General features: G+C 50.2%; 1 protein-coding gene across 7 annotated transcripts in view; it reads right to left on the bottom strand.

Annotated features, from left to right (window-relative positions):
* Positions 1-6,286: 6,286 nt before the first annotated feature.
* LOC119625924 (uncharacterized) overlaps positions 6,287-15,732 on the bottom strand; it is a 28,375-nt gene continuing 18,929 nt past the window's right edge. For 3 of the 7 annotated variants that reach the window (XR_012095439.1, XM_073023188.1, XM_073023190.1), the window contains exon 5: positions 6,287-8,879. The gene's annotated coding sequence lies outside the window, so the exon portion shown is untranslated. The other 4 variants (XR_012095435.1, XR_012095436.1, XR_012095438.1 and 1 more) reach the window with 4 other exon arrangements.

Genomic DNA, 15,732 nt, shown 5'->3' with positions numbered 1-15,732 from the left:
TTTTCTTTTTTTTTGAGACAAGAGTCTCGCTCTGTCGCCCAGGCTGGACTGCAGTGGCGTGATCTCAGCTCACTGCAACCTCTGCCTCCTGGGTTCAAGCGATTCTCCTGCCTCAGCCTCCCAAGTAGCTGGGATTACAGGCGTGTGCCACTGTGCCCGGATACTTTTTTTGTATTTTTAGTAGAGAGGGGTTTTACCATGTTGGCCAGGCTGGTCTCGAACTCTTGACCTCAGGTTATCCACCCACCTCGGCCTCTCAAAGTGCTGGGATTACAAGCATGAGCCACCGCACCTGGCCAAAGATGTAATTTAAAATGGTTAGAAAGGACTTGGCATGGGCCAGCTCCGTGCATGGCATTTTCACCCCCAGAGCTTTCTAATCCTGTTTTCACACAGGAAGCTTCTAGGTCTTTCTAGAACAGCTAGAAACAGTAGCTGACTCCTGCCCCAGGCCCAACCTTCAAACCTGAGCTCTTCACGCTGCGTCCTCTGGTGAGCTATAGAAGAGAACACGGCTCCTAACCTCTAGCCATCCTGCGGGAGGAAATAGACTTCTTTGGGCTGTGGCTTGCAGAACAAACTACACTTTTTTTCCCTCTATTTTTAAATTTTATTTAATAATTTGTGTGTTTTTCTCTCTTTTTATTTTCTATGTTTCATGTTTTCCTTCACTCCCTAGAAACTGCACTTTCTTTGAAATCATAGGCAATGAATCTTACTAGGAGAGGTATGGGGACAGAGACAGTTCTGGGATGTGACCTGTAAGCCTCCTGGAGGGCAGTGCCAGGCCTTGATTGCCCACATTCCCTCCATTCCTTCTTTCCTTCCTTCATACATTCGGTCACACAGCCCCACGTGTGCATCACGGTAAGAGCCGAGGGCTCCCTTCAGGGAGCAACCCATTTAGGTCTCTTTTGTTGTTGCTAGGGAGAATACACATCTTTCTTGGAAGCTGGGAGTGTGTTCTCTTATTTCATGTCCATTCAGACAAAGCACCATTAGGCACCATGAAAAATACAGTGACTGACAGGACCCTGTGCAAGGATTTTATGTCCTAAGTTCAGGAGATGGACTTGTCCACAGAAAGGCAGAGTGAAGTGGGCGGCCGGCTCAGAAAAGTGCTGTGCCCAGAAGGGAGCCAGTTCTGACCTCAGTGATAATGAAAGGCTTCCTGGAGGACGCAGCTTGAGCCACACTTGACGTGGGAGTGAACTGGGGTAGGGACACTGCTGCTGAGGGAACGGCAAGAGCGAAAGCACACTGGTGGCCAGGACGTGGTGAGAGCTGAGGTTAGAAAGGTGAGGGGTGCTCATCTGAGGCACTAACAGCAGAAGGAGCCCTGGAAGGATTTTGAGAAGGGAAGGGAGGGATGCAGCCTTATTTTAATGACTGGTGGCAGTGGGAAGGGGTCTGCCTAGCCTTAAGTGAGGGTGTCAGAAGTGGGAGACAGGACCTGCCAAAGGGGAAGAGGGCAGTCACAGTCGGTCCCAGGGCCCAGTGTCTCAGCCAGGTGCTGGAGTTGGGAATGCGGGAGCCCCAGTCCCTGCCTACCTGTCACATGGCAGCTGGAAGGTGGCATCAGCCACACAGGCAAAGAGGGGCCCGCACATGGGAAGCCATGGGATGTGAAGGGCCACAAGGAGAGGACCCTGGGACACAGGAAGAGGTGGTGCATATGGGGCAGGGCAGCCTTCCCAAGATGACTAGAGAATCTTCAACTGGTATCTTGCCTGCGGTATCCACAGTCTCAGCCACTACACTAATGGAACACAGATGCTGTGGGGAGACATAAGGGAACTGACAAACTTCATGCCCCTGTTTTCAAATAGCCTGCAATCTTACCTCTTCCTCTGCGTTTTTTTAGGGGGAGTGACATTTTAATGGGAGGCGGGAGGTTTGCGGAGAAGAGAAAATGTCTTTTTTGTGGGGGTGAGTAGAGACAGAGTCTCACCATGTTGCCCAGGCTGGTCTCAAACTACTGGCTTCAGGCAATCCTTCTGCCTCCCTTCCCAAAGTGTCAGGATTACAGGCATGAGCCACTGCACCAAGCCTGAAAATGGCATTTTGAATGAGCCCACCTGAAATGAAGACAGTTTATTAGGGTCACTGGTTTGAGAATTAAGATCAGTTCTGGCTGGATGTGGTGGGTCATGCCTGTAATCCCAGCACATTGGGAAGCCAAGGTGGGCAGATCACAAGGTCAGGAGATCGAGACCATTCTGGTCAACACGGTGAAACCCTGTCTCTACTAAAAATACAAAAATTAACCAGGCGTGGTGACGGGCGCCTGGAGTCCCAGCTACTCGGGAGGCTGAGGCAGGAGAATCACTTGAACCCCGGAGGCAGAGGTTGCAGTGAGATGAAATCGCACCACTGCACTCCAGCCTGGTGATGGAGTGAGACTCCGTGTCAGAACACACACACACACACACACACACACACACACACACACAAAACCGGTTCGTCACCATAAGCTTTGGGGAAAATTCTTGGCTTTTTTGCTGGGGGGGAGAGCAGTGTCCAGGGAAGATTGGCTGATCTCAGAGCTGGAGGGTTGATGTGGGACTGGCCAGCCCCTTCAGCTGAGTGGGACAGCAACACAGTGGGTGGCAAGGGGCTTCATAAGATGTTGGAGGTGAGGCAGAGACCCCTCCAGTCTACAGTCAGGTAACGAAGAACTTTCCAGAGACAGCTGTGAGTCCGTCTGGCTTAAGGGGTTGTACAGGTGTCTGAGAAAGGGGCCTGAAGGGTGCGGGGCCTGCAGGCTGCCCTGTTTGGAAGGTTCCTGCCTTCTGTCTTGGTAGAAAATGGCAGCTAGCCCAGTAAAGGGCCTCCCTGTATGGCGAGGTAGACCATGTAGTCCCAGATGCCCCCAGGGCTACACTTCCGTCTTGGGGATCTCTTAGTATATGTCTAGTGCCACCACTATTGGTGGAGAGTTTCCTTCTGGAATAACCTTGGGGTGGTGGACGGGTTTTATTTTAATAAAGGAAGAAGGTCTCTTATTCATTTTTACTTATTTGTTTATTTTTTGAGACGGAGTCTCACTTTGTTGCCTAGGCTGGAGTGCAATGGCGAGATCTCAGCTCACTGCAACCTCTGCCTCCCCAATTCAAACAATCCTCCAACCTCAGCCTCCCGAGTGGTTAGGATTACAGGCACCCACAACCACACCCAGCTAATTGTTGTATTTTTAGTAGAGATGGGGTTTTGCCATGTTGGCCAGGCTGGTCTGGAACTCCTGACCTCAGGTGATCCTCCCGCCTCGGCCTCCCAAAGTGCTGGGGTTACAGGGGTGAGCCGCTGCGCCCGACCGGGTCATGCTTTTTTATGTTCATTCAGCAAATACACTGAACACAAGTGCCTTGTGGAGGATGCAGAGATCCTAACACATGATCCTTGCCCTCTAAGGCCTTCCAATCCAGCCACCAGGAAAAAGGAAACCTGGTAACACACAAACCTGACAGCCAAGGAATATTTCCTAAAGGAGAGACTTGATCTGGGCCTCGGAGAAGGGGCAGGCTTTCATGAGCGCACGGTGTAGTCAGTGGTGTGAAAGCAGGAAAGGAAGGGTGTGGCTTTGGGGAACATTGAGTTGATGCTGTGAGGCGCGTGGCAAGCAATGAGCTCATGGACCTGGCCCAAGGGGACCTGGAACATCAAGGTTGTCGGAATGCTCACAGCTGCAAGAAACAGAACTGAAACTTTCTTCACTAAATGGACTTTATTGCTTTCCACAGCTGAAAAGTTCAGCATAGTCCAGGGGGCTTGACTGGGTCCAGGGACTCAAACAATGACACAAAGACACGGTTTCTCTCCACCTCTTTCCTTTGTGTGTCTGCTCAGGTTGTCTCTCCTCAAAGGTGGTGAAGACGGCCACCAGCAGCCTGGGGCTCACCCTAGACTCCTTTTTGAGGTACCAGGATGACTCTCTTTTGCCCAACTTAGATCATGCCTTTACCCTGAACCGTGGCAAAGAACGTGGCGCTTCCTCCTGTGGTCCAGGTAGATGGTTACACGTGGGGTCTGGGATTCAGGGGTGGCACCACTGGCAGTGGCTGGGACATGTGAGCACAAGGGTGAGGCCTACACCACTCGGAGGCCCTGGCTGCCCCTTCTCTCCCCCAGCCCTCCCCTCTCCATGATGATAAGACATGAGGCCACTCACCAGCTCTGCCTTCTGGAAGAAAATCAGTGTCCTACCTTTGAACAGAGCTGGGCCTTGACGTCAGCTCACCCACTCTCTCAAACGGTGGGGCAAACAGAGTCTTGGTTACACCAGCTCTGTCTCAGGGATTGTTTCTTCTGCTTCTCTCCTGCCCTTGCCCCTTTCTTCCTGCTCCATTCTAGTGCCCACCCAGCTCCTCACTTTGTTTTCTTTTCCAAGCAGCTTGAGCAGTGCTCGATGCTCCTGCTCCTGGGACACAGCGTGCACACATCCTGGCTGTTCTGGGTAACTGCACACCCAACCCCAGTGCCATCCCCATATCCCTATCCTGAAATCAACCCAAAGGGTGGGGAGGGAGCAGGCCACAGCAGACAACAGAAGGCGGGGGTACTGAGAGCATGTGCTGCTATTCAGGTACCCTTTGCAGTAATTCCCCAGAAGCACTAACATTTCTGCTAATCTTGGAATGATCTTGGAATGATTCAGGGTTCTCGAGAGAAGCAGAACAATAAGATGTGGAGATACATGTATATATGGAGAAAGAGACACTATAAGGAATTGGCTCATACAAATGTGGAGGCTGACGAGTCCTAAGTTCTGCAGGGTGAGTCAGCAAGCCGAGACCCAGGAGAGCCGAAGGTGTAGTTCTAGTCTGAAGGCCAGCAGGCTCCAGATCCAGGAAGAGGTGATGTTTCAGTTCAAGTCCAAAAGCAAGAAGAAAGCTGATGTCACCACTTAAAAGTTGGTCATGCAGGAGGGGCGCCCTCCAGCTCAGCCTTTTGTTCTATTTGGACCCTCAGCTGATGGATGAGGACCCCCGTGTTAGGGAGGCAGCCTGCTTTACTTGCTCCACCAACCTAAATGCCAATCCTACCCCGCACCCTCACAGATGGACCCAGAGTAATGTTCAAGCAGATATCTGGGCACCCCACGGCCCAGTCCAACTGACACATAAAATTAACCATCACAGATGCTTTCTTTACACATGCTCAATATCTAACAAATATCTCTACGGTGAGATGTTCCCCCCAGCCTTGGGCCCACTTAAGAAAGATGTTGAGCTGGGCATGGGGGCTCACACCTGTAACTCCAGCACTTTGGGAGGCTGAGGTGGGTGGATCACTTGAGGTCAGGAGTTCGAGACCAGCCTGGCCAACATGGTGAAACCCCATCTCCATTAAAAATACAAAAATTAACTGGGTGTGGTGGTGGGCACCTGTAATCCCAGCTACTTGGGAGGCTGAGGTAGGAGAACTGCTTGAACCCAGGAGGTGGAGGTTGCAGTGAGCCAAGATCATGCCACTGCACTCCAGCCTGGGTGACAGAGCAAGCCTCCGTCTCCAAAAACAAAAGAAAGATGTTGAGAAATTGGAGAGGGTCCAGGCGAGCATTCTAAGTGGATGAAAGGTTAAAAGAAAAGGTCTAGAGAAAAGGATGTAATAGCAATCGTAAATGTGTGAGGAGATAATTATTTATTTGCTCAAATGTGTGACTTAAAAAGGCACGCCTTCTCTGTAGGACTGTTTCCTTATATATAAACGAGGGGCTGAACTGGGTGACTTTACAGTCCCTGCAGCCATAAAGATCTGTGATGTCCTGGGAGGGGCTGCCATGCTGTGTATCCACTGTGGGAGATGAAGGAGGACTGAGGAGCTGAGCCGTTTAGCTGTAGCCTGTAGTACCGGCTACACAGGAGGCTGAGGCAGGAGGACCACTGGAACCCCAGAGTTTTGAGGCTGCAGTGCACTATGATCATACCATGAATAGCCACCACACTCCAGCCTGGGCAACACAGCCAGACGACACCTTTCTTTCCTTTCTTTCTTTTCTTCTTTCGACAGAGCTTTGCTCGTCACCCAGGCTGCAGTGCAGTGGCGCGACCTTGGCTCACTGCAACCTCCATCTCCCAGGTTCAAGTGATTCTCCTGCCTCAGCCTCCCAAGTAGCTGGGATTACAGGTGTGTGCCACCATGCCCACCTAATTTTTGTATTATTAGTAGAGACAGGATTTCTCCATGTTGGCCAGCTGGTCTCAAACTCCTGACCTCAGGTGATCCACCCACTTTGGCATCCCAAAGTGCTGGGATTACAGGTATGAGCCACTGCGCCTGGCCTGTATTTATTTACTTATGTGAGTTTTCTTTTTTTTTTTTTTTCCCCAATAGGTTTTTGGGGAACAGGTGGTGTTTGGTTATAGGAATAAGTCGTTTAGTGGTGATTTCTGAGATTTTGGTGCACCTACCACCTACACAGTGCACACTGTACCCAGTGTGTAGTCTTTTATCCCTCACCCCCTTCCCACCCTTTCCTCTGAGTCCCTACCTTGTACTCATCTCTCTTAAAAAAAAAAAAAAAAAAAAAAAAAAGTTCAGGTGCAGTGTGGCTCATGCTTGTAATTCCAGCACTTTGAGAGGCCGAGGTGGGCAGATCACTTGAGGTTAGGAGTTCACGATCAGCCTGGCCAACATGGTGAAACTCCATCTCTACTTAAAAAAAAAAAAAAAATTAGCCAGGCATGGTGGCGCCTCGGCTGTAGTCTCAGCTACTCAGCAGGCTGAGGCAGGAGGATCCCTGGAACCCAGGAGGCAGAGGTTGCAGTGAGCCAAAATTGAGCCACTGCACTCCAGCCTGGGCGACAGAGCGAGACTGCGTCTCAAAAAACAAAAACAACAGCAGCAAAAAAAAGCCAGGCACAGTGGCTCACACTTGTAATCCCAGCACTTTGGGAGGCGGAGGTGGGCAGATCACTTGAGGTCAGGAGTTCGAGACCAGCCTGGCCAATATGGTGAAACTCCGTCTCTACTAAAAATACAAAAATTAGCTGGGTGTGGTGGCTTGCTCCTGTAGTCCCAGCTATTCGGGAGGTTGAGACAGGAGAATCACTTGAACCTGGGAGGCAGAGGTTGCAGTGAGCCAAGACTGCACCACTGCACTCCAGCCTGGGGGACACAGTCAGACCCTCTCTCAAAAGAAAAAAAAAAAAAAAGAAGGAAAGAAATAAATGCTTTTCTCATCTTTCTTTCTTATTATTTTTTGAGACAGGGTCTCACTCTCTCTGTTGCCCAGGGTAGAGTGCAGTGGCACAATCACAGCTCACTGCAGCCTCTATCTCCTTAGGTTTAAGCGATCCTCCCACCTCAGCCTCCAGGTTGCTGAGACTACAGGTGCGCAACACCACACCCAACTAATTTTTTTTTTTTTTTCTTTTCTGTATTTTGTAGAGATGTGGTTTTGCCATGCTGCCCAGGCTGGTCTCAAACTCCTGGGCTCAAGCAATCTACCCACCTCAACTTCCCAAAGTGCCGGGAGTACCACCACACTTGGCCCTTTTCTCATTTGTAAATTGGGTTATTTGTCTTTTATTGTTGAGTTTTAAGAGGTTTTGTTTGTTTTTGCCATCCTGTGCCACTCTGTCACACACGATGGAGTGCCATGGTGCCATCTGGGCTCACTGAAACCTCCAACTCCTGGGTTCAAGCAGTTCTTCTGCCTCAGTCTTGAATGAGCCACCAGGCCCGGCTAATTTTTGTATTTTTAGAGAGCTAGAGTTTCGCAGTGTTGGCCAGGCTGGTCTCAAACTCTTGACTTCAGGTGATCTGCCTGCCTCGGCCTCCCAAAGAGCTGGGATTATAGGCGTGAGCCACTGTGCCCGGCTGAGTTTTAAGAGTGCTTTATATATTCTAGATACCAGCCCCTTAACAAGTGGCATAGAGCAACCATGGCAGAGGGCCTACAGAGAGAAGTTTGTGCCCTGTAGATATACACTAAAACATTTTGGAGAAATGGAAAAATATGGGTTGATATTTTCTATTGCAACAGAATTCTTTTAAAAGACAAAAGAACCTTAGATATCCTCACCAAATTTCAGGATGAAGAAAACAGATATTGGATATTCTTGCTCTAATCTTACCTAAGGGTGTATTAGTCAGTGCTGTTTTAGTTGCAAAAACTAAAAACTCAACTCAAACTAGTCATGGAAGAAAGGAGTTAATTGGCTGAGCAGCAGAGAAGTTAAATCCTGAGGTGAATTCGGGGCTCCCAAGATGTCTGGGCCTCCTCGCTCCCCCTCTTCCAGCTCCACCCCAATCGCTGGCATCATTTGCCGGCCAGGCCCTTTTCTTGCCTTCACTGTGGCAAGAAAGCAGCTTCATTTCTGGTTATCTCACAGCACTGCATTCAACAGAAAACAAAGCAAGCCCTTTCCTTGGAGTTTACAAATGACTCAGGATTCACTCCGATTTGACCAAGAGTCAGAACCCTAACTGGCCAAGCCTGAAGTCACTTGTCTACCCGGATGCCGGGAATAGAACGCATGGATGAGAGGATGGTGGGTGGTTCCTGAAAAGGAAATTCAAGCACTTTTCCCAAAAGAAGCGGGAATGGATGCCGAAACAACACATGTCCCACAAAGAGAGCAGACACTGGGCTTGTGAAGCCACCCCATACCTTCCCTACAGTACTGGGCTTCCCTCGCTGGTGCCCCTGACGGAGCCTTGTCTTCATCCTCCATCATGTATTCATCGCGTGGCGTCACCATTGTTTCCTCCTCTGTCTCCAGAGTGTCTTCTCTTAGTTCTCAGCTAGTAAGGGAAGGAGGCTGGGCATGGTGGCTCATGCCTGTAATCCCAGCACTTTGGAAGGCCGAAGCAGAAGGATTGCTTGAAGCCAGGAGTTTGAGACCAGCCTGGGCAACAAAGTAAGACTCCTGTCTCTACACAAAAGAAAAACAAAAGTTAGCTGGGCATAGTCATGTGCACCTGTGGTCCCAGCTACTTGGGAGGCAGAGGCAGGAAGGGTGCTTGAGCCCAGCAAGCTATGATTGCACCACTGCACTCCAGCCTGGGTGACGGAGTGAGACCTCGTCTATAAAAATTATTTTTAAATGCAAGGGGGAAGGAAATAAGGAGGTAACTACTGAAAGAATGAAAGTTCATGCTAGGAACATACCACAAAATGCAATGGAGATTCAAAGAAGGGCAAGATTGAAGGGGACAGAAAACCTATTCTGGGGTGTCTTTGAGGGCCCTGAGAAATAAAACAAAGGAATGGCAATAGGAACCCAAATATCCTCTTTATTACTGCTAGAGGGCTGGACTGGAGGACACAGCTTTAGACCTGTGAACTAAGTGAGCTGCTAATGCAAACCCCACTAGGAGGCAGGCTCACCCGCCCAGCCACGGCAGCCCTGGACTAGGAAAGGCTCCTTTAGTCCTGCAGGGGTGCAGCCCCCTCAGCGAGAGCGGTGGGAGTTTGTACCCTGCATGTGCTCACCCCCAAGGTGATGGAGGGGCCAACTGGCCTACGTTGGACCAGTTTCCCCTCCCCACCTACCTATCCAAGCGGTAGTCTTTCATTTTCCCTGGGGCAAAGTAATAGAGGGGTGGAGACAAGGCACGAAGGTTACCTTAGTGGAGCTCCCTGAACATGGGAGGAAGCCGGTAAGGTTTCCAAAAGCTCACGGAGACAGTGGCATTTAAGATGGGCCTCTCCTACAGTCCTGAGCAGGACGAAATGCAGACTCTGGGTCAACACTCCTAGATGTGACTTCTGGTCACCCCCACTGTCGAGGTGGCTCCACTCTTGCCCCGTGGCTCTCTGTACTAACCGTCCTCTTACCTTGCCTCCTGGCCTGGGTTGCTATGGAGCAGTAACTCTACAGCTTGGTACTTGGGTCTCGACTTGCTCATACGTGTTTGTGCATCTCTGTGCCCCAAGATTCTCTTCCAGCTATGGCTGGCTCTGCTCTTCTGCATCTGCCATACTGCAATGAGTGGATCTATTTCCAGGTCTGGCAGCCCCTGCTGCTGGGCTCCTTCCCACAGTGGTAAACTGGGCCAGGCTGAAGAGATGATATTAATCTAAGCTGAGCCAGAAACTCACCAAGTGCAGGGAAGGAAGGAAGCAGGAGTGTATGCTTCACTTTGCTCCCTAGGCTCCAGACCCCCGACTGCCTGCTGGGAAAACAGGGGCAACTCTTGCCCACATGAAGCAGGGAGCCTCGTTCCTGAGGCGGGGCACTGGTGGAGGCTGCCTGAATGTGTGTTCTCACTGGCGACTTGGATCTGGTCCTGAGAAGAGTTGACCCGCGGTGTCTTTGGCCTTGCGATTCCACATACAGTCCCCTCCTTGATGACAAAAACAGATGCTTCCATGAGGAGTTTTTGAATTAGGAAGAAATTACCTGCTATGAGGAACAGTCTCGCGTACTGAGGAGTAAGAGGACGAATACTGTAAACACTTTCTTCTGAATAATAGACTAATAGAGCTTTGGATTGTCCATACATTCTGAAGGGAAGAAAAGGCACTGATTTGCTGCCTTTTGGCATGATAGTCGAAGTCCAGGGGTTGCATCAGATTCAAACAGCTTGTTCTCCAAGTCCTGCAGGGAAAGGGACCAAGGCATAGACATGAGAGCTAACAACCACTACCGTCGAGCAGGCCCACGTAACCCTCTGCACAATGCCTGCCCTCCGCAGTCATGAGAAACGATTTCCACACGTGCTGCTGCTAAGATAATGAACAGGTGCTTCCGAACTCTCTGCCAGAGCCCAAACCAGAAGACACGATCTGTAGCTTGGGATGTGACACCTGCAGGCCATGAGGAAGGACACACCGAGGGCAAGGGTGTCAGCTGAGGGACACCAGTGAGGATGGCTGCAGAGGGGTGTGCAGAGCCCCAGCGCCGTGCAGGTGGAGAGAGTCCTGCTCTAACGCCCAGCGCTGGTTATCCGCACAGGGATACTCTGTGGAGCTCCACGACAGACTCTGTTTCAGGGTGGGCTCCCTGGAGGCTGACTTTGAGATGGAGATTTGCAGGCAGGGAGTGTACTGGGGCTGCTCTCAGGTTTCGCACCTACAGGAGAAGGGAAGGAAGCTGATTTGCTCAGAGGGAGAAGCTGGGCTGCAAGGCAGTCCCCTCAGCTGAACCCATGGAGGGTTCTGAAGCCTTAGAAAAGTCTCATGGCCGTCCCAGCTTCAGATGCCCCCATCCCCACCGAGCTGACGGGCCAGACCTTTGTACCCCAGCTTCAGCCAGTCACTGGGTGCATCCTGTCCTCAGAGAGGAGGTGGGACACTGGGTGGGGAAGCTCTCTTCACTTGGGGTAATTCCTGAGGAGGGCGGTGAGCCAGCAATCCTCCCTGCAGCTGGGGCAGAGCCTCTGTCTTGAGGGGGATCTGGATTGTGTAACAGGGCATCCACAGCCTCTTGTGCCACTCAGATCCACGCCTCCGGCTAAGTTCTGGGGCAGCTCGCCTTTCTCTGGAACAAACGGTTCATCAGATGACCACAGCCCCCACCACTGCAGGTGTGCTTGAGTTCTGTGATACTCCCCATCTCCCTCTTCTATCCTTCGTTTATTTATTTATTTAGAGACAGTCTGGTTCTGTTGCCCAGGCTGGAGTGCAGTGGTGTGATCACAGCTCACTGCAGCCTCCACTTCCCAAGCTCAAGTGATCCTCCTGCGTCAGCCACCTGAGTAGCTGGATCTACAGGTGTGCGCCACTGCACTCAACTAATTACATTTTTTTTTTTTTTTTAAGAGATGAGGTCTCACTATGTTGCACAGGCTGATGTTGAATTTCTGAGCTTGAGTGATCCTCCTGCCTCAGGCTCCCAAAGTGCTAGGATTACAGGTGTGAAGCACTGCACTCGGACTTCTATCCGTTTTATTTTACTTTTTTTTTTTTTTTTTTGAGACCGAGTCTCACTCTCTTGCCCAGGCTGGAATGCAATGACACGATCTCGGCTCACTGCAACCTCTGCCTCCCAGCTTCAAGCAGTTCTCCTGCCTCAGCCTCCAGAGTAGCTGGGATTACAACCACACAACACCACGCCTGGCTAATTTTTGTAATTTTTTTAGTAGAGACAGGGTTTCAGCATGTTAACCAGGCTGGTCTCGAACTCCGACCTCAAGTGATCCTCCCGCCTCGGCCCCCCAAAGTGCTGAGATTATAGGCGTGAGCCACTGCGCCCGCCTCGGCTTCTATCCACTTTAGATTCTCCTCCCTGCAGGAGGCACCTCAGCTGAGCCCCTGGCCACCACACCCTCTTCAGGCCATGGCTGCTGCACCTGTGCATTTCCCATCAACAAGGGGCAAGTGCGCACAGAGACATAATCCTTCTGGTTCCCACTGTGCAACTGCCTGGGGGGCACGGTCCACTATTCCTGCCAGGATGGTGGCTCCTGCTTATTGCCTACTGGTTCCTTGGTATACTTTCGCTGTATCCCTTGACAGAGACATTTCCTCACTGGGAACCAGAACCTAAAATCCTCAAAGCTTAGAGTTGTGGTAACAGAAATACCCCAATGGGATTAATGTAAAGTGGAGCCACTGCTATCTCTACCCCTTGGTTCCTGGACTTATATATTCCTCCCAGTGGGACATAGCGCCTTACTGGTTGTTGATTAGAGTGCACACTGTGCCCTGGAAGGTGGTGTCCCCTCCTTACTTGGTGTCATCATCTCTGAGCTGGCATCTCAGCTATGCCTTCAACAGCCCATTTCTTCTCCTCGTTCAAGCCAGTATCTTCTGGGTGGTGCAGAATGTGACAGGACCGGTGATCCCATGGTCACATGCCGTTGTCATGCCTTCTTGGCTATGCAATGAATGGGCCCTTGGGTCCGATGTGATGTGATGTGGGATCCTGTGTCAGCGGGTAAAACGCTCAGTAAGCCCTCAGATAGTGGTGTTGGCTGAGGCCCTGCCGGCGGAAAAGGTAAGCATGTGTCCATTCTAGTCAAAATAAATTTCTGCCATTTCTAGAATGGAAGAGATCCACTGTAGTCAACTTACTATCAAGTGGCTACTTATTCACTTTGAGAGCCACTGCCATCTCCGAGGATCAGCACTGATGCATTGCTGGCAGGCTGGACATTCAGCAGTGGCGGTAGCTACATCAGCCCTTATGAGTGACAGCCCATGCTATTTGGTCTGTGTGTTTGTCCCCATCCCTGCCACCACAGCTGCTCCTTCACATGCCCACTGTGTCAGTTCTGGGGTGGCTGATGGCATCTGGCTGACATCCAATCGGCGAAACCATTCTATCTATTTGGTGGTTTGGTGTTTCTTTCATGGTAGATGCTCTCTGGCGGTCCTCTTCACACTTCTTAGCTACTCAAATAGTCCATCCACATGCCTCTGTCCCCAACATCCTTGTCCTTGATCTTCTCATCTTTCTCCTTCCAGACCCCCGATCCACACATCAAGGCAGCTGCTAGTAGCCATGAATGAATATAAAGTGTGCCCTTGGGCTACATGTCTTTCCATACAAAGTGGATGAACAGATGCACCACTGAGAGGACTGATCCACTGGGGGAACTTCCCTTGCCACTGTTTGTCAAGATCAGCCTATGGTGGGCTGTACTGTAGTCACAGTTCATTTTTGGCTTGCACCCACATACCAGTCTGACCCGTCTGTGAATCAAGGCAAAGCAAAGGCTTTCCTCTTTTGTCAGCGATCATAAAGGACTTTGCCCCCTGTGCAGCCACAGGCGTGAGCTGAGGAAGAAACCCTGGTGCCACACTGGCAGGTGACATGTGTCTGGGCCACCTGACTGTGTAGCTCTGTTCATGCCCAGTTCTGGACATACCACTTCCATCTTATTATGGATTATTGCTAGGCCCATTCAACTTTAGGTCTTGGTGAGTTTGAAAGGCAGAACCTAATGAATAACGAACGGTTCTAGACACGTGGTCACTTGGTGCCCCTTGGTGAAGTATTCCATCTCTGCCAGGGTCTAGTAGCCCTCCAGGAGCTACTTTTCAAAAGGTGTCTAATTCCCTGCTGCAGATAGTATGGTCTTGCTCCAGAACCCTGAAGACCTATATTGTGATTGTCCTACTGGGGCTTGCTAGAAACTCCACCTTGGATACCTGTAATATAATGGAATGAGCAGAGGCTCAGCAGAGGTGCTTCCTGAGGTTGAGGGGAATCTAAAATGGACAGTAGAGGAAGAGAAGTGATGATCAACTGAAACATCAAGACTGTAGGGTCTGCCACTTGTAGCAACTGGACCTGCTGCAGAGCTCTCTCCTATTCTGGGCCTCCCAGTCAAAGATGGCAGCCTCTTGTGTTACCAGGTATTAGGTTAAGCAGTATTACCAGTTGTGGAATATGCTGCCTCTAAAACATGAATACATTTACTAGAAGTTGTGCGTCCCTCTTCCTTGTGGTAGGTATGAGTTGCAGTAATGTGTTCCTTGCTTTAGAATGTTCCAGCATGCTTAGACCACTGGACTCCTAAAAAGTTCACGGATGAGGCAAGCTCTTGTATATCACAGGACGTTTCTCCCACTTTCTAGAGTATATGTGTCTCACACAAAGTACTTGACACTTCTTGCTCATCTGGCTTCATTAGCGTGATGCATATGATATCATCAACATAGGAACTAATACGAAGTTCTAAGAAATATTCAGACAGTTCTCATGTCTTTAGACCATATTTTGACAGAGTTAACACAGCCCTGTAGGAAAACCATAAATATACACTTGTATCAATTCCAAGTGAACCTACTGTTTCTGATCTTCCTTTTGGTGGGGATAAGTCGTGCATCGGCCAGATCAGTGGCCAGTTATCTTACACTGTGTAGACTGTGTAAATCCACTCTAGCATGGATGCATCGGGCACAGTAGCTGTAATTGGGGATATCTGGTTCGTTTGTTGTAGTCTACTTTCACACTACAGGACATACCTGGGTCTCGCAGGGTCCGGATGGGCGAATTAAGTGGAGATTTGAGGGGGGACACTACCCTTGCATCCTTTGTTCTTTAAGGTGGCATTAATTTCTGCCATTCACCTGGGATGCAATATTTTTATTTATTTAGAGACAGAGTCTCGCTCTGTTGCCCAGGCTAGAGTGCAGGGATACACTCTCGGCTCACTGCAACCTTCACTTCCCGGATTCAATGACTCTCACGCCTCAACCTCCCGAGTAGCTGGAACCACAGGTGTGTGCCACCATGCCTGGCTAAATTTTTTTGTATTTTTAGCCTGTTGGCCAGGCTAGTCTCGAACTCTTGGCCTCAAGTGATCCATCTGCCTTGCCTAGGATTACAGGCGTGAGCCACTGTATCCAGTCTGCTTTTTCTTTCTTATGTTGGCTGGTTGTATTAGTTATCTACTGCAGAACAGTAAACCACCCCAGGGAGCATACTCATTTGGTGGGCTTTCATCTTAAAAGGAACAAAGGCAGAGTGTGTGCAGGTATAGGCTGGTAGATTTGGTGGTGGGAAAACGAGGCAGTTCTGGTCTAATTGTAATTGTTTCTTTTTGCTTTTCTTTTTTTCCAAGATAGGTTGCCCAGTGCAGTGGCGAGATCATGGCTCACTAACTCACTACCGCCTCAATCTCCTGGGCTCAAGTGATCCTCCCACCTCAGCCTCCCAAATAGCTGGGATCACAAGAGTGCTCCACCCTGCCTGGCTAATTTTTAAATTATTTTTGGTAGAGACAGGGTTTTGTCATGTTGCCTAGGCTGGTCTCAGACTCCTGGGCTCAAGTGATCCTCCCACCTTGGCCTCCCAAAGTGCTGGGATTACAGGCATGAGCCACTGCACCTGG

This window comes from Chlorocebus sabaeus, chromosome 14 (assembly GCF_047675955.1).
Source record: "Chlorocebus sabaeus isolate Y175 chromosome 14, mChlSab1.0.hap1, whole genome shotgun sequence".
Lineage (NCBI taxonomy): Eukaryota > Metazoa > Chordata > Mammalia > Primates > Cercopithecidae > Chlorocebus > Chlorocebus sabaeus.
Note: the sequence above shows the minus strand (reverse complement) of the source record. Positions and strands in the feature narration are given on the sequence as shown.